The sequence below is a fragment of the Lethenteron reissneri genome, chromosome 8, assembly GCF_015708825.2.
Source record: "Lethenteron reissneri isolate LAM-NWPU_2019-01 chromosome 8, ASM1570882v1, whole genome shotgun sequence".
NCBI lineage: Eukaryota > Metazoa > Chordata > Hyperoartia > Petromyzontiformes > Petromyzontidae > Lethenteron > Lethenteron reissneri.
Window position 1 is genome coordinate 10561567 of NC_083786.1, and position 25674 is coordinate 10587240.

Below are 25674 nucleotides of genomic sequence, written 5' to 3' on the forward strand. Positions count from 1 at the left end.
AGTATCAAATAAATATTCGATTATTGAATCAAATCGTCATCCCGAGTCACTAAAATCCATCACCAGGGTTCCTCCGGGAGGGAGGAGGGGGGCAGAGAGTAGGAGCACCTCCGATTAGCACGGTTGGCTGTGTACGGTGCCAACGAAGTTGAACATACATGACATAGATCTATACTCCCATTGTCAATCCACCACTGACTGAGGGCTTCCTACGCCATCCGGGCCACCTGAGCGATGCGACCAGACGCGCGCTGCTGGTTGATGTTAAGCAAGGAGCATAAACGTGGGACCGTAGAGGTCTTTTATCGACCCCCGGAGGGATGATAGGTTGAGTCAACCGTCAAAAGCAGGACTTGAACTCGCCAACCTTGCGATTGCGAGCCGCTCGCTCCACCACCGATAGCGTCAACGAATACTATTAGTAATACTAATAGTCATGATAGTAGTAATACTTATAGTAACAACAGTAATAATAGTAGTACAGTAATACTTATAGTAATCATAATAAACTTGAAGCCGTACGACCTTGGTGCCCGTTTCTCAATGGCGCAAGTCTGGAGCCAAGTTCATCCAAGATGAGCCGAGCTCTGCCAAACGAGCGCATGAATGGGATCGGCTCTTTTTTCTTCATCTTCTTCTTCTTTCGGATGGGGTGGTTGGGGTGATAGGGTTGGGGGTTGTGCGAGGCCCCTTTCACCGACAGGGCGGCCACGGTGTAGCTCGCTACAGATCAAAGGAGGAAGGGTGAGGGGGGTTGCCTCGCCACCTCGAATTGGGCCGCGGGGAAACCCGAGCGCTGGGAGCGCGCGTGCATTCACTGCTCGCCGGCCATGCCGCGTCTGCCTTCTCTTCACCACCCCACCCCATCCCCCACCCCCCACAGCTCTTTTTGAGATAACGTCGCGAGCCGCGCTTTGTCCGTCCACTGCTCGGGGCATTGTCGTGGGCGGCGGGAGTGGCGTTGGGGAGACATCGTGTTTCCGATGAAACAGCGAGGTTCCACAACTCCTTTCATTCAGATCACTCCACGTGAAGTTATCGACGAGGCTGTGGTGCTTTTGTTGGTCGTGTTCCCGTGCGGGCAGCCTTTGAGATTTTGGGGAACGTTTCGTTTTGTGTTTTGGTAGCTGTTGTTGTTGTTCGCTGTTTTTGATAATGTCGTTGTTGTTGTTGTTGCAGTGGTGTTATAAAATTGCGGTGTTTACGGTTTGAGTTTCTGAGGAAGCACGTGGAGCGAACCGTCGGACATTGTGCCAGACAACACGCGATACAACCCGGAAATACGTCGGAGGCCTATGATGTGTGTGCTTGTTTAAAGGGAAGGGGTGGATAATTATCTGGTTTAATTTTACTGTCGTATCAATTGGAACCGGTTTTTATACTGCTGATAGAAAAAAAGTCAACCTACGAATCGATGGAGGCCTTTTCACTACGTGTCGGTCACTGGTGTTTGACCTTTTTCACCATGCGAGTCAGTCTGGGTTGTGGAAGGAAAGTCTTTAAAAGCAGGATGGCTTCAGATGTCACCGATGTTAGCCATGGCTGGGAATAGAACTCAGGTTTGCCCAGTTAAGCATTCATTCAATTCAAAAGGGTATTGTGCAGCATTTATAAATGAATTGTTCTCAAAATAAGAATGTCTATTGTTAATCCAGGAAAGCCTCACTGAGTCTCAAAAATAAAAACATCAGCAGGGTCCTGCTACATTTGGATGTTTGACCAATCCCCTGAAAGAGTTGTTGTGCCTTGTGATGGGAATTAATCTAGAGGACCCATACCACCAATATGCGTGCTGTCATTGCAATATATATATAAGTACACGTAAACACTTTCTTGACCAAATGGGTTTCAGTTTTCTGCAGTTATTGTTTGTTGATTGCATTGTAAATGTACTGATGGCGAATTATTACGTAATAAAACTGAATGATAGTACGGTTATAATTTAACTTAGGACATTCCACAATAAATTCAACGCCGACGCTGAAAGTATGACAAAACGTTGCCAATAATATGCTGATAATATTTCAAGGCCTCGGAATATATATTTTAAAAAATCTACTGAAACAAAAATGTAAATAAAAAGGCCGGACACCCCCAAAAAAGTTACTCTTTTCATACGGCCTTAAATGGGGGACGCACTAAATCACTGAACGGCGTTGTTTTGCAAACGAACTACCGAGTGAGAAGCCGTTGTGAAATTCATAAATCACGGAAGGGGCAGCCTCGGCGAGATTAATAATTCAACGCCGTGTGGCGGGAGGCCTGTGAAGGAGGCCACTACCCCCCCCCCCCCCCGCTGCACCGAGAGGCCGTAGCGAGTTAAACCCTCAACCCGTAAAAAAAAAACCGCAACGCTTACGGCCGTCGACGTTCGCCCCGGTGTCAGGCAAACACAAACGACGTCGTGCACAGGAGGGGAGGGGAAACTCTAAAAAAATCCCGCCCGAGGAATGAACAGAGTGTTCAGCGCGTGATATATCACAACGATGGCAGCCCCCTGCTGTACCGTGTGCCTGATGAATGGAATACAGTATGTTTAGTTAGGCCGAGAATTTATGGCCTGAAAAGTAATACCGAAATTATTTTCTTTTCGCTTTAGTTAACGCATATATTTTAAATATATATATCTTTTCGAACATTTTATGCCGAATGCGTAACGCCATTCTTTGGCGTTACGCATTCGGCATGACAGAGGGGTAACTTACGACATTATTTAACGCAATTTTCTCGTAAAAAAATTTTGTTCGTGATTCTTACGCTGTGCCTCGGAACGCGCCTGACGCACGCTGAAGCTTGGGAGGGTTCATCTTCTTGGTTCTTTCGGTAAAGTCACGTAGAAGGGAAATAATAAAATAATAAGAATAAAACATAATAAAATAATTCTGACGACGGCTGCTTGCGTTGTGGCCGAAACGTGAGAATTATTTTATTATGTTTTATTCTTATTATTTTATTATTTCCCTTCTACGTGACTTTACCGAAAGAACCAAGAAGATGAATCCCTGCAGTCACGAAAGCTTTACATCGAAACTTGGGAGGGTTGTGTTGCCTCTGCGTCTCCATGCTGCTGCTGCTGCTGGTGTGTTTTGTCCGTGTTTATGGATACGTGTACTTGTGGCTGTGCCCACACAGATGTGTTTTTTTTTATGTGCATCTGTGCGAGAGGCGTGGGGATGGGTGGCAGAGGAGAGGGGTGGCTGATTGTGCAAGTGTGTGTGTGTGCGTGCGTGTAGTTTACCCGTGCACAATCAGGTCACAGCCATTGCCTCCGTATACATTTAAGCAGCCACTTAATTAAAGTGTCGAAAAAGCCCCCTCCCCCATCACCCCCCCCCCCCCCGTGCCAAAATGGTTTATGCTAAATAAACTTTAATGAGGGTCAAATTAACTCTGAAAAAAAGGCATAAAAACAAAACAGGGTGTGGTGGCGCTGCGGTCCGATTTGGGGAGGAGGAGGAGGAGGAGGTGATGGATTAAACAAAAAAAAACCGGCGGAGAAAAGTGCAAAGAGCCGGGTTAATGTCACAAGCGGCTTGCCGGTCACGCTTGGAGGCAGTAATTGCCGCCACCCCAAGCGAGGCTCACCGGGTTTTGGTAAGGGTTAGGAAACTGACGTGTAACGGACCAGCGCACACGGCCCACCGGTGACAGCCTCGCTGAGTCGTCCGGCCACCGTTGGGACCCCCCCCCGCCCCCCCAGCAGCCTGCCTCCCTCCCCAGCTACCCCCCCCCCCAACCCCCCTTCTCTTCTCTCCCCACCACCAGGCGTTGCTACCCCCCCACCCCACCAGCCACCCACCCACCCATCCACCCGTGGGTCCCCGGCGCAGGCCATCCCCAGGCGAAGCCCGTCCGTCTGTCCTGCTGGCGGGTCTGCCTGTCTGACAACCCTGCTTCGCTACGGCGTGTCTCTTCGGGAGTTGCGTGCATCGACCAAGACATTTTGTGTTGTTGCTGTTGTTGTTGAGGTTGTTGTGCTGCTGGTCCGCCCAACACCCTCCCCCCCTACCCAGATGTCTTAGTATATTCCTGCTCTCTTCACTTTTGCTTGCATCTTCGCTATTTCTCTCGGCGTAAGTTCCTTCTTCGCACGATATTTTTGACCGTGTCTTTTGTGAGATTGTTGGGGGGGACGGGACGGTGGGGGGGGCCTTGCAGGGACGATCACGAAATAGACATCGTTTGGGCCATCGCTACCGCTACAACACTAATCATTCAGATGCTGTCTTTCCGACAGACCTGTTCTTCACCTGAGGACGGTTGCTTGCGTTGTGGCCGAAACGTCGTGAGAATTATTTTATTATGTTTTATTTGTATTATTTTATTATTTCCCTTCTACGTGACTTTACCGAAAGAACCAAGAAGATGAATCCCTGCAGTCACGAAAGCTTTAAATCGAAATTTAACACTAAAATAGTTTTCACTCATTTCATAAAGCCAAGCAGAGGTCTATCTTGGTGAAATGAGTATTACTTTAACGCAGCCAGCTGATTCTCTTTGGCTCTCCGTAACTACAAGGGCTTCCTGCTGTTGCAGGTTCGACCAATGGAGAGAAACGTCCTATCGCTGTCTCTCTTCTCTCTCTCGCCAACACATCTCTAACACTCCATTTTCGTTATCGCCCTCTGTGGTGTACATCTTCCTCTCATTGTGAACCCCTTTCCTCTCTGTTTGATCAAACCTCCTCCTTCTTTTCTCTGTCTGTCACCATTCGTTATTGTTTTTTTTTAATGAGATAAAAGTAGATTTGGTAAGAAAGGGTCTATTGTGTTTAAAGATCACAGTCAAGTTCCGCAAAAGCCTCATGAAACACATATATCGTGAAACATTGTTTTTAACATTAACCACTTTGTTCCAGTAAAACATCCCAATCTCAAAGTCGCCAATAGTTCCCCAACAACACAATTACAGTCAACTTTCCCTGATTTAAAAAAAATTCTGCATCTAACATTCAATATGGCTGGTCCCCCACATAAAACAAAAGTTACATCAAAGGTTCACTTCAATAACACGTGTGCGTGTGTGTATGTAGACTGGAGTGAGTTTAAACATGGGAGGCCAACCCAGGTACACCAAAAATCATCGTGAGTATTACTCTGAAGCTTAACCTTACATCTGCCCGTCCCCGACTGGAACACGTTGCATTGCGCATCGGCGTAGCGTGGTGTTGGCATGAGCCCGGGTGCAACGACGCCTCGTGGTGGCGCCGCTGCGTCCACCAGGCCGGGGACCCACTTCGAGAGACCCAACCTCTCGACGGCAAAGCGGATCACCGCCAAAAAAGGAAGAAGGACGCCAACCCGGCACTGCGGATTCCACCTCGAATCTTGCAACGCGCGCGCCCTCATCCCCCAAAAGATCTGCGGATCTAGAATTGGACTCCTCAGCCAGCTCAAGAGCCACCACAGAAACCTGACAGACGTCATCTTAGAACCACCCGGGGGACTGACGTCGACGGTGCAAGGATACAATGGGGCTCCCCTCCTATCCAATATCTTCCATCCACACCCGTTCAATTTTTGCCTCTCTTCTTCATATCCTGCTGCACACTTGACAGCCATGCCACTGGATTACTTTAACACACGTACGGATATAATGCACATTGTTTTTACAATAATCGCCATCGGCGGCAGCCGTGGTCATTGCACTTCTGGATGAAGGCCTCACTGAGTTTCTGCCAACTCTCACGAATCCTGCGATGTAGTAATACACCCGGGCACCTCCACACGAGCAGATTACAATGTTTATTGGTTTTTAATCAAAAGCTTTCAAGCTGTTCTTGGTGTGCCTAACAATCGTGCAAATACACGTAATAGACGCAAAACTACATCTCTCCCACCCCCCCTTAAAAAAAATCCAGCCGTCACAGAAAACAAACAGACAATTTTGGGTCATAAATGAGACAGTGGCTAATGGCGCACTCTACAACAACAACACCATTGTGCGAGGAGCCACTCACAATCCCTCAGCAGCCACTTAAGCGCGTGCTCGCCTTGGAGAGAGAGAGAGCGAGAGAGCGAGAGCCACTGCGAACATCACCTCTGGGCAATATCAAGTGCAGACCCCGTGCGGGAGAGCTGGGCCCCGAGGCTTGAGCTGTCAAGTGTGCAGGCGGTGCAACTGCAACAGGAAGCCCACCGGCTGGGGGGGGGGGGGGTGACCCCATGGAATTAATTATTTCACCAGGGCCCATGTCAACCACGCCGTGCCACTGGACTTACGTGGAGGTGCACAGGTTTGCGTTGAGGCCTCCCACGGTGTTACACGGACTCCTGTTGACACTTCGAGAGCCCCATAGACTTACAGAGTGGCTCACAGACCCGGCGCAGCGGCGCAGCTACCGAGTGTGCAGGCGGTGTAACTGCGCCAGGGCCCACCGGCCGGAAGGGTGGGGGGGGGGAGGAACCCAGGAGGCGGGTTCCGAAGAGGTGAGAAAAAATGTACAGCGGCTGGTGGACCCGTTTCACCAGGGCTTTAAATCTAGATTGAAAAAAAGTGCTTGTTGTTGTGTTTAGCTTGTTGTCCTTCCGTTGCACCTACGATTAGCACGGTTGGCTACGTACGGTGCGAAAGAAGTTCAACACACACACGCCACTGATCCGGCTGCGCCCCCCCCCCACCTCTGTTTTCGTGAGCGCTCGCCAGCTCACTCAGACACAGCCCCCCCAAACCATAAACTCTAAACTCTACCCCCCCTCCACGCCACCCACCCCTCGATCTACCACTGGTGGGAGTGAAGCGGAGGTGGAGATGGGAGAGAGAGAGAGAGAGTGGGCGAGGTGACATGGCTTGCCCACACACACACACACGGGGGGGGGGGGCGGCGGGGGTGGAATGGAGTGGAGTGGGACCCACTAACAGGATTATGAATATCAATGGAGGGTGGCAAAACGGGCGTGAAAAGGCATTAGAGCGGCGTTTACACGGCGCGCGCGCGGCGAGCCAATTAACGCCCCCCCCCTCTCCCGCCCGCCTCTCAGCTGTGCTTTCCGCGGCTTTATAATGACGGCCCCTGGAATATTTTACACGCGCCTCTAATTTTCCCCGTTGTCTTTTGATCGCTTGTCCCTCCCCGCCGCTCGCCCTCGGGAGACCGAAGCACGTGGCACCCGGGCTCTGACTTAACACTTCAACTTGCCATATGGTTAACATACACATTGCGCGCCTCTCGCATATTTACCACCGCGATTCCATTTTCATTGGGGGGGGGGGGGGGGCGGGTGGGGGGTGTCTTCGGTTTCGTCGAATAATATAATTGGGTCTCTCTCGTGTGTCTGCGAGCTCGCGCGCGCGTGTGTGTTGTTTGTTAGCGTGTGTTGGTGGTCGGTGGTGTGGCGGTTAGCGCGCTGCGCAGCGAACCCGAGTTCGATTCCCGCTCACGGTCAACACCGGTGACGATGATCTGAACCGGTCCTAGAACTCCCACTAGGTCGACTCAGCCTTAAATTAGTACCTGGTGCGGGGTGTAAACATCGCTACTGGGGAGACAAAGGTGGTCGGGCAGAGTACTATTCTCCCCAACGCCGCGTGTTCCCTGCCGGCCTTTATAGGTGCTCGCTAACAACAACGGCCCCAACACTCTGTTGTGTCTATACGGGGGATCTTTGTCTTTGTTTTGTTTGTTAACGTGGGTGCAGAGCGACGGCGCAGCGGTGAGCCCACTGAGCTACAAGCCCCGGCGACACCACGGTCCGATTCTCGCTCACGGCTAGCATCGGTGGCGAGTGGATATCAGCCTCAGAAGAGGACCGAGTGGGCGTGTAAGACATCAGCACGAGGGAGACAAAGGCTGCCGGGCGTGGTGTTGTCCTACGCCACGTGCACCATGCCAGCGCTAATAGGCGCTCGCGAACGGCGCGTTACCCAACAGTCTCTGAAAGATTTCGATTTAAAGCTTTCGTGACTGCAGGGATTCATCTTCTTGGTTCTTTCGGTAAAGTCACGTAGAATGGAAATAATAAAATGATGAAAATAAAACATTATAAAATAATTCTCACGACGTTTCGGCCACAACGCAAGCAGCCGTCCCCAGGTGGAGAGCAGGTCTGTCGAGTAGACAAAGTCTGAATGACACACTCCAGGCTTGGAGCGACTATATAAGCTGTTCTCCCCTCCATCCCAGCTTAAATAGTCGCTCCAAGCCTGGAGTGTGTCATTCAGACTCTGTCTACTCGACAGACCTGCTCTCCAACTGAGGACGGCTGCTTGCGTTGTGGCCGAAACATCGTGAGAATTATTTTATTATGTTTTATTATCATTATTTTAGTATTTCCATTCTATGTGACTTTACCGAAAGAACCAAGAAGATGAGTCTCTGAAAGGTTATACGGGGGGAGTCTTTGAGCGTGAACGTACCACGTTCTTGACTTCCAGGGATTCAATTCCTGACCCAGTGCAACAGCAGTGGCAGGTGGTATCAGAAGATTTGAATCTGGCCCATGTCTCTTCAAGGTCATCGTCACAGATCAGCCATCATCTCCCCACTCCTGGATGACGGCCTAAAACGAGTGTCTGGTGTGAGATGTCGTCAAGATTTGGACCGTCGTAATAGAATGGTGTGTTGGTCTTTGCTGGCATTAACGGGTGCTCACTAACTGCATGGCTACATACGGCGCGAACCAAGTTCAACATACATACTCTGCGTACGCAAATTTATTTCCGTTTCATCTTCATATCTACTTAATCATTATCGACGCTTCATTTGTTCGTATTATAACATTTTCACTCGTCTGATTTGTTAAAGTATCACTGAAATATTATAGTGTTTTTTGCTTCAAAATAGCAATACAGTAATATCCAAAGCGCGCATTTCCCCTCGATCGTTGAGACTCGTGCGCTCTAATGACGCACTTCCGATGTAAATTGTAACGCGTGGATGCGCATGCACATGTGCAATTTTTTTTAATTCTAATACGCGCCAGATTGTGTTGTTCACGGACACCGTAGGGCCCATTTGACCCTACTTCCCCACGCTGGTCAACGGCTGGATTGCACGCGATAGATAATGCGCGCGCACGCGACTCCGACACATTCGATGGTGCGCGCAAGCGAAAACAATGATTCAGCCTCACCGTCAAAAGGAGACACAGCGACAAACCAATTTAAATGTGTAACTAATGCTCCAATTTCCGCCACTGTTTAAAGGTGGGCGGTCGCACGGCGATTTGTCCGCTCGCCAGACGAGGGCCGATTTCAATGGATGCGGCCATGGTGCTGATTACATGGTCACGTGCTGCAGTGTTAGCAGAAACAATTCTATTGACTTCATTTTAACGTGCAATCATTTGCAGCCATTCGTCAATTCACTGCTGGGCGAAGGCATCCCCCCCCCCAATCTCCCCACTCGCTAGCCTCCCACACACATGCTGTTTTAGTTATGGGGGTGGGAAAGAGGGAGGGGGGTTGTTTGGCCATACTTCGTCGGGCTGGTTAGTTACGGATTGCTGAAGGTAGGAGAGAGTGCCTAGGGCAAGTTTAGATATATAATAATATGTAATGCATTTTTTTAAATCGAATCGGATGCAATGTTCGATAAAGTACTCGGAGGCGTAGAGTCAGAGCCCAAAGTGCCTCATTCGCTAGCCTCAACGGCGGCTGAGAGCATGAGCGGGTGAGAGCCTGGACAACAGAGAGTCTGAACAGCTAAAAGCCTTGAAGAGCTGAGATCCTGAACAGCTCAGAGCATGAACGGGTGATAGCCTGAATGGGTGAGAAGATACTCTTAGTTTTGTCGGTAAAGTCACGTAGGTAAAAAAGTGACTTTACAGAAAAAACTAAGAGTATGAATCCTTGCAGTCACGAAAGCTTCACATCTAGAATGGGTGAGAAGAGCCTTGAGCTGCTGCTTGAAGGAAGGTGGACAGTGGCTGGATGCTGCGTGTGTGCAGTTGGGAGAGAGTTCCCTGCGGCTGGCGCAGCTGCGGAGAAGCATCGCTCAGCTAGGACAGTCGTCAAGTTTAGCTGAGGCTGTGAATCAAGCTCAGGTTAACGCATTCAGAGCGTTGCCAGATTCATCGCGCACTGCGGCCACCCACGTGTCACGAGCACTCCAGCTTCATTTAACTCACGGAGTTAATGCAATGTCGCGTCCGCAAGGGTCAGATGTACAATGGGTCGTCAAAACTCTTTGAAGTAAGTTATCATAATAGCCCATCAATCTTGTGAGCCATCACCAAAAAACATTTTTAATCTAGGCGCAACAAAAAAAACACAAGTGTAAGGGGCATGTTTGACAGGCGAGGTTGCCAGGTGGCTCAAGCATCAGAAGGCATTGAGATGGGCAGTCATCTGTGGATTAATCCGCATTCTCACGAGCAGCGAGTTTCCCATTCACTAATGACTGCACTAAAATGTAAAAAAATCACATAAAATATAGTTATTCACTTGATTAAAAAATATATTTTAGCTTTGACAATGAACAATGTCAGTTTGATTGCCTTGTAACAAATGCTCTTTGCAGGAAATATAATCAGGGATTTTCTCGTGCGGGTAAAGAAATCTACTGAAGGCACCGCAAACTCGTTCTTCGACACTGCTGGCTTGAAGAGTTCCGAACGGAAATGTCCTCATGTTAGGACATCGTGCCGATTAGACAATTTTAAATATAATCGCAAACGAGCGACACAATTAAACAACAGCAATTGCAATGCGGGGGTGGTTGTACGTCTCTGGTGGGGGCCTTTCTCTGCAGGTTCTGTGTCCATCCACCCGCGTTACGCGCACCTACCGCTGGGCACGCACAGCTTTCAATTCATCAATCTTAATTTTGGAGCTTTCGTGACTGCAGGAATTATTCTTTGTTTTTTTCGGTAAAGTCACGTATAAAGATAAAATAATAAATTTAATTAAATAATAGCATACGACGTTTCGATTGCAACATGATGATTGCTTGTGTTGCAATCGAAACGTCGTATGCTATTATTTAATTTATTATTTTATCTTTATACGTGACTTTACCGAAAAAACCAAAGAACTTCAATTCATCGTCGTCTGAAACGTTCGCTTGGTTCACCACTACACCCCCCCCCCCCGCCCCCACTTGTCTGAGCTCCCTCTCTGTCGCTTGTCATTCTGTCACGAGTTTTGTCCGATGATAAGCCATTCCTTATGCCTACTTGCCCTGCCTTGTGTCCCACGGTATTAATGTTGAGTGCAGTCCCTCTGAATCCATATCTTCCTTCTCGTGTCTCTTCGCATTACTTTCAAACAACGTCTTCTTTGTCTGATTTACAGCTTTCTTTTTTCTTTCCAACCCACCAATTTCATTGCCGGCGAACATGTTTATGATCCGGATGTCAAAGATTGGCTGCGTGCGCAACCAATTCAAGACCTTCCCGTTTTTGGACACAATAGCAACCTCTGCTCCTCGTGACAACAATTCACCTTTCTTTCTAGATTTGAAGCTTTCGTGACTGCAAGGATTTATACTCTTAGTTTTTTCGGTAAAGTCACGTAGGTAAAAAAAATGAAATTAAAATTCATAAAAATCGAATACAAATATTATTTATTTGTATAATTCACCTTTCACCGACGTAACCGTATTCCTTTCTTGGGGGCTCTCTCCGCGTCTCATTCTCGCCAGTGTTTTATTTTAAAATTGGGACTCGCATTTTTAAATATTGACTGAAGCTGATGCTTGAGCTGTCCTTTACTTTAAACACTTCGGTGGGACGGCGGGGGGGGGGGGCGGATCTCTAGGAGGGTCACCCCCCCCCATCCCCTCGACGGTCCACATCAAGCCACGCTCTCCTCGCGTTGACGTCGCCGGCTTGATCAGCTCACCCCGTCATGTTCTTGCCGCCCCCCCCCCCTCACTCGCTTATAATCTAAAGCAAAAAAAATACTCTCCGGCAATTGGACCTGCGTTATAGCTCTGGTGACCGTTCACGGCTCGTTCGACATTGTGCCCGACGTTTCGCTGCCAGTGCCTGGGGGTTTTCTTCCTGAGCGTCCGGTTCCAGAAGAAGTATCCGGAGCGAGGAGCGAAACGTCTGACGTCATTGCCGAACAGCACACGGTAGGAACCCGATAGATATTTACTTATACTGGTAGGAACCTCCTGGTTACAGCAGCCCACAGGGGATTATTGTGTCCGTCCGTCCGTCGTGCATCAAAAAATGGGAGGGGTGAGGCTGGGTGGAGAGGGAGGGGCTGAGTGGGGAGGCGAGGGTGGGGAGGGGCTGGGTGGGGATGGTGTGGCTGGGTGGGGAGGGGAGGGTGGGGAGGGGCTGGGTGGGGAGGTTGGGGACGGGCAGGGTGGGGAGGTTGGGGCTGGGTGGGGAGTGGGAGTGGGAGGGGTGGGGTTGGGTGGGGAGGGGCTGGTCACCCCGTGGTGCCCTTATAAAACTCAACGTTTAACCTATTCACGCCGGCTTGTGCCCGCCCTCAGAGTCGGCCATATTTTATGAATACACCACGCCGCCGTTGACCTTGGCCATTGACCGAGCAACCCACGTTCCTACCAGCTCCCTCCACAGTAATGTGTTTTTTAATTTTACCAGGTAAGGCCAACTGAGCTAATACAGCTATTTTAAAATTCTTTATTTTAAGTTCGCTTGCTTGCTTGCGCGCTTGCTTGCACGCTTACGACCGTGCAAATCTTTCGATCGTTTTTTAACCCACTTCCCGTGATCCAATCGAGCTGACATTTTCCACACAGACTCGTTGTGCGTGAAAATTACTGTTCATGACATTTTTTTCCCAAAATTTTACACTTTTTAGGACAAAAATATTATATTTATTACCCATTGCTTAATGGTGCCATGCAATCATCTGACCCATAGGTGGCAGCCATCTCAAGCCAGAGGACGAGAGGACTCTAGCCGCCACGCATATAAAGGATTTATAGTGAAACACTTTATTTTTACGGGTTATACTTGTTTCCGTTCCCTCTGCCTTTCTTTCCTATCTTCGCGATCACAACTGAAGCTTCTTCTCTTGATTCGGTGGCCTCCAATTAGCACGGTCGGCTACGTACAGCGAGGACGAAGATCAGCGTACGTACGTACATACATCTATACCAGAGGCAGCCATCTTGCGTTTTCTGGTCATGTTTTTGTCTATGTTTGCTTTGTTGAATTTATATTTATTTTAAATGTGATTTTTTTTATTGCGTCGACGGCCCACGCTGTGCTTATTGTGCCGGTTTCCTGGTGTTTTACCGCTCGTGATCTAATTCCCGTGGTATAGAGCGGTATTGCTCACCTGCTTGATATGTAATTTGTGCCCTGGCCCTACCCACCGTGGTGTCTCATTGCTTTCCACCACGCCATGGGCCACCTTTAAAATGCAATACGTTTTTGAATTGTGACCAGTTCAATTGCTATAATCTTGCAACGGCAGAAAATATATATTACATGCGAGGAGATAAATTAGCAAACGATCCGCTAGCTTTGACCAAATTTCACAGGTGGTAAGCATCGCTTACCTTATACTACACTTTACTTAACCGATTGGCCCAGCAATTGATATTCGATTGTAGACAGATAATTGGATATACAATAAGAATTTATGTAATTTATTGACTCATTGATTTTTTTAAACGTTTGCCACTGCCACCAGTGATAAACCATCAGCTACAAAACGTTTAAACGATATCTTACGGCTTTAGTTAAATTAACAAACCGGATTTTAAGGAAATGCAGAGTGAAAAAATTAATTAAAGGACATATTTCTTTGTCGCAGATTTAATCAGTCATGAATTTGGTTCGATGACAATCTGTAGCCATAACAGACGCGAAGGGCACGGCGCATTCGTTAATGATAACAATGCCCCCTTTGTTTACCTCCTAAAATCCTCACCGAATCTCAAGACGTTTTTCTTCTTCCCCAGAGAGGGCGCTGCATTCGACTGTTCGTACGGAAACCCGAACACCCAGAGAAATCACAAGCGAGGAGAGAGAAACACTCCATGCGTCGCACAGATGGATTCAACATGCGGCCTTGGTGTAGGCCAATCCGTTTCAAAGACAATGCATAATATGTCATTATCAGAGCCATCATTGGAACCTCATTTGCCAGTAAAAGGTTCCAATGGTGTAAATGCTTCACCCCGAGCTCTCATACTCTGATGGTGCATTGTCTTTGAGTTGTGCGCCTTTTGGCGTCATCTGGTCCAACCCCATGTGAGACTAGGCTCTAAGGAAAGATGTCTCGGGTGTGGACCAATCAACTTCAAGGACAGTGCACATTATCAGAGTTATGTTTTTTTTTGCATTATGGCTGCAGGTATTGTGGTCTATGCAAACATGACTCCTTGTAAAAAAGGTGTCAGTTTTGTTGCCAGATAGAAGGGTATCAGAACCATGTTTGTGTATGCATGTTCACCACAAGCACTGTGTGTGGTTAATGCTGTACTGAAACATATATCTATTTGGTGTTTGAACATCTGAACACAACTCCTGTTTTATTATTGCCTGAAAGGGTGAACACATTATTATTATTATGGTTCATGCCATCTCGTGGTGGCTACCTTGCACCACGTGACGTTGACGAACGCGAGCTCTGCAAAATTCGGACTCGACGGCACGCACACCACATCAAATATAAACCACGTGTAAAATATAAGCCATGTCACAAAAACTGACTTGCTCAATCGTTTCTTTTTTTTCTTTCTCACGAGTGCGGAAAGTATATATGCACTCGCGTTAGCCATCTGTGAACCCAAGCACAAAACACTGGCCCCCTTTGTAATGTTAATCTCATGCAGCGCCTACTTAATGCATAATCCTTTCGATGTGCTTTCATTAGTTCACTTTGATAGTTGTTACAAATGTATCAAATTAAGCAAATGACTCTCGGTCCTACCGCTAATTCTAATAATTAGAATTTACAGCCCTTCATCAATCCACGACTGTATGAGGGCCTCCCCACGCTCTGACGGTCATGGGGGGGGGGGTTGTTTGACCATACTTCACCACGCCGGCCAGTGGGTGTTGCCTAAGGGCACACCCAGCATCGGCTCGGATCTCAATCACCACCGAGCCTCAAATCGAAAACTCCAGTCGCCAATAGCCCAGCGCGCTAACCACTGCGCCACCGTTCCACTCACAGTGATCCAGAACACACTCGGAGCCTTTATCCAAAGGCGATGTCCCCCTGCGACGATGGATGTGCTCACCGTGACAATCTACCGAGGATTAAAAAAAAAAAATTGGGGGGGGGGGGAGGGGGGCAGACATAATGTGGACACACACTAAGTACGAGCGCCGCGGATGACGTGCCGATGATTAGTCATGCCGTCTTCGCCCTGCGAGCGCATCCGGCGAACGCATCCGGCGAACGCCGCGCGCGGGCAGACAATCCGCTTGGACCCATCCCTGCTGCTGAGCCGCTTACAACGCGCGGCGTAATTTTGATTTTTGTGCAGCCCCCGCCGCCGCTCTGCGGCACTGGGTGGTTGTTTTAACAGCACGCCTCTTTAAGCGGCGGGAAGTGTATTTGACACAAGCGAGGAAGGAGCGGTGGGGGAAGGAGGAATGGGGGGGGGGGGGCGTGCAGGCAAATGCAGGGAGGCTTCTTGTGACCCATGCTTGCATGAAGCACGGTGGAGGAAATTAATGTCGGAAAGCAAAGAAGATGCCCACGACCCGGTCACCCGAAATGCGTCAGGATCTGCAGGTCACATTGAAGACCCCAAGCAGGGGTTGAGCCTGGTGAGTGCCTTGATGGGTGATCAATGTTGCAGAACAGGTGTTATAAGCTGCGGGGCGTGCTTGTAGGCAATAGAGAGCGGTGCAGCAAAATCCATTGTTGACATGTATCATCTATGCTACCCAGTCTCTATCGCCCGCCGTCACCAATTTGCACTGAAGTATGAGCAACCACCCCTCCCCGCCACGCCTCGCACGGCATGGGAAGGCCTTCATCCAGCAGCGGATTGACAAAAAGGCTCTCTACGTGTACTTGTATCGACAGAGAAGGCATTCGCAATTACCACCCACGGCATTTTTACAGCACAGTGTGAGAAGATCAGGATTTTAACAGACACCCATGGTGGCCAACCCAATAAATGCAACTTCAGTACTTGCTTGGACTGCTTAGTGGCATTATGTAAAACATATAAACTCCCTCCCAATGCTGAAGGCTTGACAGTGAACTTAGCAGTGAAAGTGTATTGGGTGACATCCGCGGAAAGGCTGTTAACGCTTCAACTGAGACATTGACAGCCCAGAGTCGGGTGCAGTCTATGATTTGTTTTTTTCCTTTAGTCTTATTTACGTTTTTTTTTACTTCTCTCTGCACCGCTCTTGAAGAACAAACATTATAAGTGTCTATCACGTGCTGTCACGCCATCAGTCAGCGAGGCAGCGTGACTGTTACGAAGCAAAGCGCGTGCATCCATTTTACGCTGACAGAAATATATAAAGAAGCAACAATAAGGCAAGGGAAGGATGCAAAACAAAGTCGAGCCTGAATTTAGCATGTGTAGCGGTGAATCCAGCGAGCGTTTCAATATGTGCGCATAACGTGGGTGGATGAACACATAACCTGCGTCTTTTGGTTTCCGTGTTAAATATTATTATTATACAGATTTTCGGGGGAGCGGTGGCATAGTGGTTAGCAGACCGTCCCACCGCTCCCAGCCACGCGATTTCAATTCCTGGCCACTGTTAGTGGCAGTGGTGAGTGGAATCTGAACCGGCGGGGACCAGCGTGGTGAAGTATGGTCGAATAATACCCGATGACCCATGCGACATGGAAATGTCTTCATCCCGAAGTGGATTGGCAGTGGATTGATAGTGGCTGAAGATTATGATTATTACTGCAGCTTCACAGTTTGAGAAAGTACGCGATGTATGCTTCCCCATGGAGAACTATGGGTAAAGGCAAATATAAGGAGAAAACTCCATTCTGTAGCTCCGCATATAAATAATATATATATGTCTTAGCACATCAGCCTATTGACTTTCCAGACCAGCATGTATTTAAGCGAGCGACCTCTGGGCCGGTATTTTGAAATCGTATCCGTGTCCTCCTCGTAAAATCTGCCCAACACAGACCATGTGACTCGCGTGCAACGGCTTTGGCGGGCTATGCGGAGTCCCTTTAAAAAGGCACTTGAATAAACACTCAGCCGGCCCCGGGATGAGCTCCTCCTGAGCGTGATTAATGGCACAATTGATCCTGTGATTGATCGGCAGCCTGCCACTGTTAATCACGCACTTGCCTTAGGGCCCCTGGGCAGGGCGGGTGTCCCCCCCCCCCTCTTACTGCTCGCATCCCGCCCCCGTCTACGCCGCACGCGCACTGCCCACACGGGCAGAGAGACTCAGATGGGGGGGGGGGGGGGGGTATGCCCGCAGTAGCAGTGGTGGCACTCAAGGGGCAAGTGTTCTTCATTGCAAGACCCCGCGGGTCACTTGCGGCCCCCTGGTTGCCTTTAGTGCGGTCCCCGACAATACACAACACGTGACAACACCCCCCACCATGCCGTCAAACCCCCCAATGGTTTCAAATGTGCGGCGGCCTTCACACTGATCTCGTCTTATCGGCGAAATTTCCCCCCCAACCCCCTCTGAAAATGAGTGAAGAACACTGCTCTCGGGCCGAGGCATAAACGAACAAAGTAAAAGTGAAGGGACCCAGGCGGTTCAAGTGGCGCCGGATTAATGACAACATTGGGGCGTGTGAAGTATCAGCTCAAATTCAAATCTTAAATAAAGACCTCGAGGTAATTAGCATAGCCCCACCAAGATGTGAACTCGGGTTTACTTTGTGCGCGTTCCCCGAAGCCAGCAGTGCGATTGCCCTCACCGTTGTCTGAAGCCGTTCGCTGGACTTACAACTTAGACATCCATTTGCAGTTGCTGCTCAATTCATAAACACAAGGAGGAGAGAGATTAACATGAAATAGACGATGAGTCTGTCTGAACGCTATGTTGCCTCTGGCTCTGTGGGAGGCAATGTAGAGCAGAGGTAACACTTGTGCCTCACAGCAAGAACCGCCTGGGTTCAATTTTACAGATCCGGCACATCTCTGTGCGGAGTGTGTATGATCTCCCCCTGTTCTGCATGGGAGTCCTCTGGGTTCTGCATGTGGTTTCCTACCATAATGATAATCATTATAAAAAAAAACCCACACAATGCAACTAGTATTGGTCAAACATTGCAATATGGAAAAAATATTTGCAAAATACAGTACTCAATTGAGATCACATGAAGCAACATCGCCCCCTACTTGCTAAACTTAGTCAGGACCCTCCTGATATAGAGTCTTGAGACTCAATGAGGCTTTCCTGGGCGACCAAGCAAAATGCCAAATAAAATGTTCTCTCATCTCGCTAGATCAGTATATATATTAACATTCACCTATTGAACTACATCTCTATCGCTTATAAAAAAAAATATTCTGGCATTTTATTCGGATTGTATGAATCGAAACTACGAGGGGCGGGGGTGGTTGAAATATAATAATAACTGAGGGCTCCCGATGGGCCAGCACTACCATTGCACACTAGGGTGTCAGGGTGGCGAGATGTTAACTCCCTTACCTGGTATACAGAAGATCATGGGTTCAATGTCAACCCTGACGCCTGTATATTTGGACTTTGCATGTTCTCTTCCTGGTGGCATGGATTTACTCCCGGTCCTCCTGTTTTTCCCACCACATTTCGAATAAACGTGCGTTCATAGTATCTGGCTGCTATACATTTCCACGTGATAAGCCACGTCCATGCGCTATCATTTGTGGCCAGGTCGCTTCTAAAAAAGAGCTGGGAGATAGGAGGGATTGGGTTGGGGGTGTAGCGAGTGGGTGGTAGTGATCTCATCAGCTACATCCAAAAATAATGAAACCGAAGCTGCACGTGGACTCCTGTGTGTGTGGGAGGAGGAGGATGAGGAGGAGATGGTGGAGGAGTGATGACACTTTGTAATTTTGAATTGTTGGGAATGTGCCAGTGAGCTGGGCACCTCCGATTAGCATAGTTGGCTACGTACAGTGCAAAATAACTTCAACATACACACGAACAAAACACCAGAGATATTTCAGGGCTATATGGGTATATCAGATATATGATTTACAAGCCTAAAAAAAAAATATTTGATCAAAAAGGCAGTCCGCCCTGTACGTAAAAACAATCAACCTCTGGGCTGGAATTTTCAAGGGCCCAAATGAAATACAATATTTTTTTTCATATTTGTATTGTTATCGGCTATAAAATCAACGACATTTGTTAAACATATCAGCATTCTACTGCTTATAGAATGTAATGCATGCATGTTGAACTTCTTTCGCACCATACGTATCCAACCGTGCTAACCGGAGATGCGGGGGAAGGACAGCGAACTAAACACAAAACGCAGTACTAAAGAAATAAAAAAAAATCATAATATCATGTTCTAACATACACCAGTCTCCCACTCACGTTATGCCTTGACTAAATCACCGACAATGCACCTGATCTCATCAGACCTCCGAAGCTATGCAGCTTTGAGCCTGGATAGGGCTTGGAATGGCAACCACCACTCGGCATACATCAAGTGCTGTGGGCCGCTGCTGGGCTTGCGTTGTCATGAGAGGGTGGGATTTCGTTCCTTGTGTAATGCGGGCGTAAATGGGCGGGGCGGATATGACGATCCGAGAGGGAGGAGTCAGGGTGACGTGGGGGAGAAGTTATAGCGGGGAGACAGGAAGCTATCTGGGTCAGTCGGGGGAGTGAAGGGTGGTGAACACGTTGGGTGGTCGCCGTGCCTCAGCCTGGTGGCTGAGGGGCTCATGACGGCGCCAGCCAGCGGGGTGGAAGAGAGAGTGGAGGATTGAGGTAGGAAGTGGCGAGATGGCCACAGAGGCCACGAAGGGCTGAGGTAGGAAATGGCGAGATAGCCACAGAGGCCACGAAGGGCTGAGGTAGGAAATGGCGAGATAGCCATAGAGGCCACGAAGGGCTGACATTGGGAGGTGGCGAGATCGCCACGCACGGAGGAACAGGGAGCAGAGATGGAGCTGCTGGGGGAGCAGCCAGAGGGCTGTACCAAGAGCCTGCAGCGGAGCTGCAGGAGCGTGGAAGGCTACGGGAGCGAAGGCAGATGTGGGGCTGCCAGGGAGAGAGTCTCAGGAGGAGTGCCGTGTGGGAAGGAGAACGCGAACCCCAAATAAAGGACACGGAGTCAGCAAGAAGTGTCTGAGTCCTTTTATTACACTGGAGTCAGAAGTGAAACGGCATCTCAAAACAACTGAGAGAAAGAAGAAAAAAAAGAATATTCCTGCTACATCATCCGACGACGACGACCTTCCTCAGACGGGGGACCTGCCTGCGATGGAAGAGGAGATCCGTTCTGGAACGAGTACGGGTCCGGGTGAGCAAGGTGTCGCCGCGTCGGTGGACCTGTCTGTGCCGGAGGACGCCAACTTACGATGGAGACAGATGGCGATGCAGATGGGGACCTTGAAAATCGTGCTGGCGCAACTGTGTGAGTTCACCACGCCGAAAACGACGTCGGGGAGGCCCGGTGGTGATCCGCAGGCCTCTGCCTTTCCTGCGCTGCCAGCGCCATTGCCACGTGGCACGAAGACGCCATCTTGGGCGTGGCAGGGGAGAAACGGCGGGAAGCCGCCATCTTGTCTTCACCGCGGCGGGAGGACGCCGCCATCTTCAACATCGCGGCGGAGAGGCAGCCTTGCGCTGCCATCTGGAGGTGCCGCGGGGTGAGCAGCCTGCTGTGAGCTGCTGTTTTTCGAGGGGGTGCTGCGAGGAGAAGACGCCGATGCTGCAGCTGCTGGGGCGGGAGCTTCCCGTCCTGGCTCGGGTGCGTGACAACGGAGCCGTCAAGTCGCCGAACGAGTTCTGCGAGGCGTCTCAAGTTGCCACCCTGCCGTCCTCTTCTTGCTGCAGCCCCAGATTCTTCAGCTCCCGTCGCACTGGGTGTTACCTGGTGTGCTAGCTGGATGAGGACTTGAAGGAGCAATTGAGCGCCGTTCGTCATTCTGCTCTACCACTTGCTCTTTGACGTTGGACTTGAGCCGAGCGGATGGAACTGCAACATGGACACGCACTAAAACATCACATTTCTGGGTTGTGCGCGTTGGCCGTTCTTGCGTGTCAGTTGCCGTTTTGTTCATTGTGCCATTCTTATTCTTGTTGATGTTGCGCGGAGGACAGGCCGGTGTTCTGTTCCAGTTCCTGATACCTCCCCTTTCGTTGCTTGTGTTGTTGTTGTTATAATCTCCGTTGTGTCTGGGGGACTCCTGATTGTGATACCTTCGCCCGCATTATTTTGTTCTGTTTCAGCCGAGGACGGCTGGGATTTTCTCTACGGGGGAGGGTAGTGTAATGCGGGCGTAAATGGGCGGGGCGGATATGACGATCCGAGAGGGAGGAGTCAGGGTGACGTGGGGGAGAAGTTATAGCGGGGAGACAGGAAGCTATCTGGGTCAGTCGGGGGAGTGAAGGGTGGTGAACACGTTGGGTGGTCGCCGTGCCTCAGCCTGGTGGCTGAGGGGCTCATGACGGCGCCAGCCAGCGGGGTGGAAGAGAGAGTGGAGGATTGAGGTAGGAAGTGGCGAGATAGCCACAGAGGCCACGAAGGGCTGAGGTAGGAAATGGCGAGATAGCCACAGAGGCCACGAAGGGCTGAGGTAGGAAATGGCGAGATAGCCATAGAGGCCACGAAGGGCTGACATTGGGAGGTGGCGAGATCGCCACGCACGGAGGAACAGGGAGCAGAGATGGAGCTGCTGGGGGAGCAGCCAGAGGGCTGTACCAAGAGCCTGCAGCGGAGCTGCAGGAGCGTGGAAGGCTACGGGAGCGAAGGCAGATGTGGGGCTGCCAGGGAGAGAGTCTCAGGAGGAGTGCCGTGTGGGAAGGAGAACGCGAACCCCAAATAAAGGACACGGAGTCAGCAAGAAGTGTCTGAGTCCTTTTATTACACTTGCACTGCAGCCCCGTTCCAACCAAGCGACCACACCGCGGCTTCTCATTCTCAGGGCTGGTTATGAGATCCCGTCAAGGCAATAAACCTGACGCCTGCTGGTCAGCAGTTACCGTGTGTTTTGTATCGGAGGGTGGTCCGTTAAAACTCAGCGTGTTAGAGGAGTCTCACGGCCCGGGTTTGTTTGTTCAAGCCATGAGTTAGTTTATCCATCTTTCCAACTGTGTCATAATGAAACAGCACGATATGCACCACTTTTATTATCACCATTTTATTATAGCCACTTTTTAAGCAATTCCCCCCCCCACCGCCCCCTATTGCCTCACCGGCTTTTGCAGTTTTTCTCTCCCCCCCCCCCCCCCCCTTCATCGAGCGTGATGGAAAATCCATGCACACGTGGTTTTTTTGTGTGTGTTCAAGTCCGACCGAGCAAGCAAAGAGGATGATTGTGGGAAAGGCCTCCATGTGCTGGGACGCTAGGGTCACGTGACCTTTCCACCGCAGCCCCCCCCCCTCCGCCCCCCCCCCAAAAAAAAAAATATCAGCAGGTCTCGTGAATACACAACTCACCTTGGCACTTTGTCGGTGTGATCGTTATGATGCGAGCGTTTACAATATTGGATTGAAAACTTTCTGTGTGCCGAGACGGTTGTGGGGAGGGGAACAGGGCAGTCGATTCGTGCACGCACGGCAGCAGTAATGTATTGCTCGCTTTCGTCATTGGCGTTATGCCTTCTGTGCATGCTGAATAGATGGTCAATAACATTTAGCGTTTTAATCATAGATAAATTGAAACTTAATGTACCCGAATACTTTTGTGCTGTGAATGGAACAAAAAATTCCAGAGGCCCTTTTTGAAGGCACGATTTGATAGAGAGGCTTAACATGGAATTTGCTTAAAATTAATGGCATTCCGTTTTAAAATCATTTTATAGCATTTCAGGTTTAGTTAGTCTTCCATCGCAAACTGAAATTTGGATTTACATTTTTTCCCCTCCTTGTTAATGAAAGGTTTAAAAAAGAAAAAAAGAAAAAAATTGCATAGGTATAGAAAAAAAAATGATGTGGCGGTTGCTGGGCCAGGCGTCACCCTAATGAACCCCCAAGATGTTATTAACGAGCTATCTTCACGCGTCTTGAGGTGAACTTTATCAATTATTCATCGCAGCTCGGCAGGCTGTCACACTGCACGCGTCTCCGTGGCACAGCATCTGCCACGCTGTGCCTCTTGTAGCGTCGAGTGGCTGTTCCCCTTTCTGCCTCCCCCCCCCCTACCACCAATGCCACTGCCCCCCCATCCACAGTTTTTGTCATGAGCTCAGAGTGAGTGTGTATATATATGTGTTTTTATTTTATTTTTGGTGGGGAGCGGTGGTGTAGCGGCGATCACGCTGCGCTACGAACCTGGTGACTGGGTTCGGTTCCCGCTCACGGCCAACACCGGTGACGATTCTCTGAACAGATCTTTGGCCCTCCCGTAGATTGAATACGTCTTAAATGAGTGCCTGGTGCGTTGCCTAAATATTAGCGCTTGGGAGACAAAGGTGGCAGGGAAATTGCAGTTGTAATCACATGGCGGTCATTATTTACATCGCATTACAGCTGTAATCATCAGTGTAATTCAAAGACAATGTGTTGCTTTAAATGCTTACATGTAAATGTTTATATCGAGTAAGCACATCGGCAGTGAGTGAATTTTATTTTGGGAGGCTGAAATTAATTCGACCGGGAGCGGGCATCAATAATAATTAAAAACATGGGACCAAAAAAACGTTCTTTCTATTTACCTCTCAAAATAAAATAAAAACGTAAGTTTGCCACTTGCAAGGCGCGAGGTAGACTGACGGCCAAGGGCACGGCGGGCTCCCCGATCGCTACAGCCCACCGCGTGCTCTGCTCGTGGTCACCGCGTTCCCTCTCCCCGAGTCCGGCTTCGAGAGGTCTCACTGCGCCGCAGGGCTGCGTGCCGATGCTAGAGAGCGGCTCCAACGTATGTGTTGCGTGGGACTCACCCCAAGTTAGCCCGAGCCCGCATCAGCACCGCATCTGCGCTGTGGCGCACACACACACGGATGCTTTACAGGCGCGTACGCGTCGTCATACACGCGTTCACGCGCGCACGCAGAATATGGCGATGTTAAAGCCACGTTGGGCCGTGATAGAATTAAACAAAACTCTTTCCAAAGTCGACTTGATTACGAAGCGGAAACAAACTTTCAATGTAGTTTCTCATTAATATCACTTCCGTTTGCCAACCGTGCACAGAATACCCCTCTCCCCCCCTCCCCGATAATTGACTTTGTCTCTTTCATTGTCTCGAGTCAATAGCGGGATGTGCCAGTTGCGCGTTTTGCTACCCCCCCCCGCGTTCCCCCCCCCCCTTCCTCCCTTACCCCCCCCCCTCCCAGCCCTCGCCCACCCCCTCCTCAAACCGGCATCACCTCTGCCACCACCACCAGCACCACCACCAACTACTCAACCAACCAGCGGGCAGGCCAGGCAGGCAGGCAGCCGTGTACAGAGGATGCCGGATGAAAGCAGTCGGGTTTGAAGTGCAGGGCTGAGCGCTGGGGAGAGATCTATCGGGTGGGGAGAGTGGGGGTCGGATCGCACGGTGGGGGGCGGTGTGGGGGGGGGGGCTAGGAGTGTATCTGGGGGGGGGGGGGGGGCTGCGGCGGTGGTGGTGGAATGGATTGAGGTCGTGTTGAGGAGGCGAGTTGGAAGTTTTCTCTTTTGTTAGTGGTGACAGCCTCCTAATTGAATGATGAATGTCCCGCTTTCTGCCGGCATAATTGAACTGCCAGCGCCTTTTTGATTGGTGCACGAGTCTCATCCGAAATTGCGGCCTTTGTGAGATCCGAAAAGGGTAAAAGGGGCGACCGAACGAGAGTTGGCTACATTTTTTCCCCCTTCCTTCCACCAAATTGTTATTTTATAGATTGTTTTTTTTATTGTTTGTTCTTTTGGGCCCTCGATTTGGTTTACTTTATGAATCAACAAAAAATGTTTTCTCGTATTTTCCTATTCACCGTCTGAAATGCGCAATAATTTATGAACATGTCACCTGCCCGCGTTGAGAGGCACAAATCTGCTTACCATCAAATGACTGCACGGTGTTTGTGAATCATTTTATCAATTGAATATGCTCAATATTTTTTTCTCTCCGCCAAACATTGATAGATGGAAATTGAAAATGCATCAAACAGCGACTGGGAAGGAAAAAAATTGCAACCCACATCACTGCTCGCTTGTCTGATTTCCATAGCTCTGGAACACAATTTGCATCTGTTATTGGGTTTATCAGTTTAAAACATACACATGGCTTATCATGCATTCAGTATATCGTTTGGATGATAAATGAGCTCTTTTTGTTATCATTTTGACGCGTCGGGTTTGTTACGCTGTGTTTATATTCCCAGGATGTGCCCTTTGTAATGTAAACACGAATGAACCTCCGAAACAATATTTGGAGGCGTACCGCGGTAATTAATTACCCACCGTCGCAATATCAGAAGGGGAATATCAGGATCGTAATGCAGGGTGCGTTACACAGCATTTCGGCTGCTTTGTTCAACCATAAATGTACAAAACACAGCCTTAGCAATGATTACGATGACGATTATGATGACGTTTTTTTTCTTGTTTGCTCTGAGCACAGTGTGAAAGAGAAATCTGAGAAAATTTAATGCGATCCATCACGGCTTTATCCTCAAGTCCATTGACTTAAACTGGAGGTTTCGGCGCTTGGCTCCGTAATGCTGTTCGACTAGATCTGCAAACGCGTCTCCACGTTATTGCCCTTTC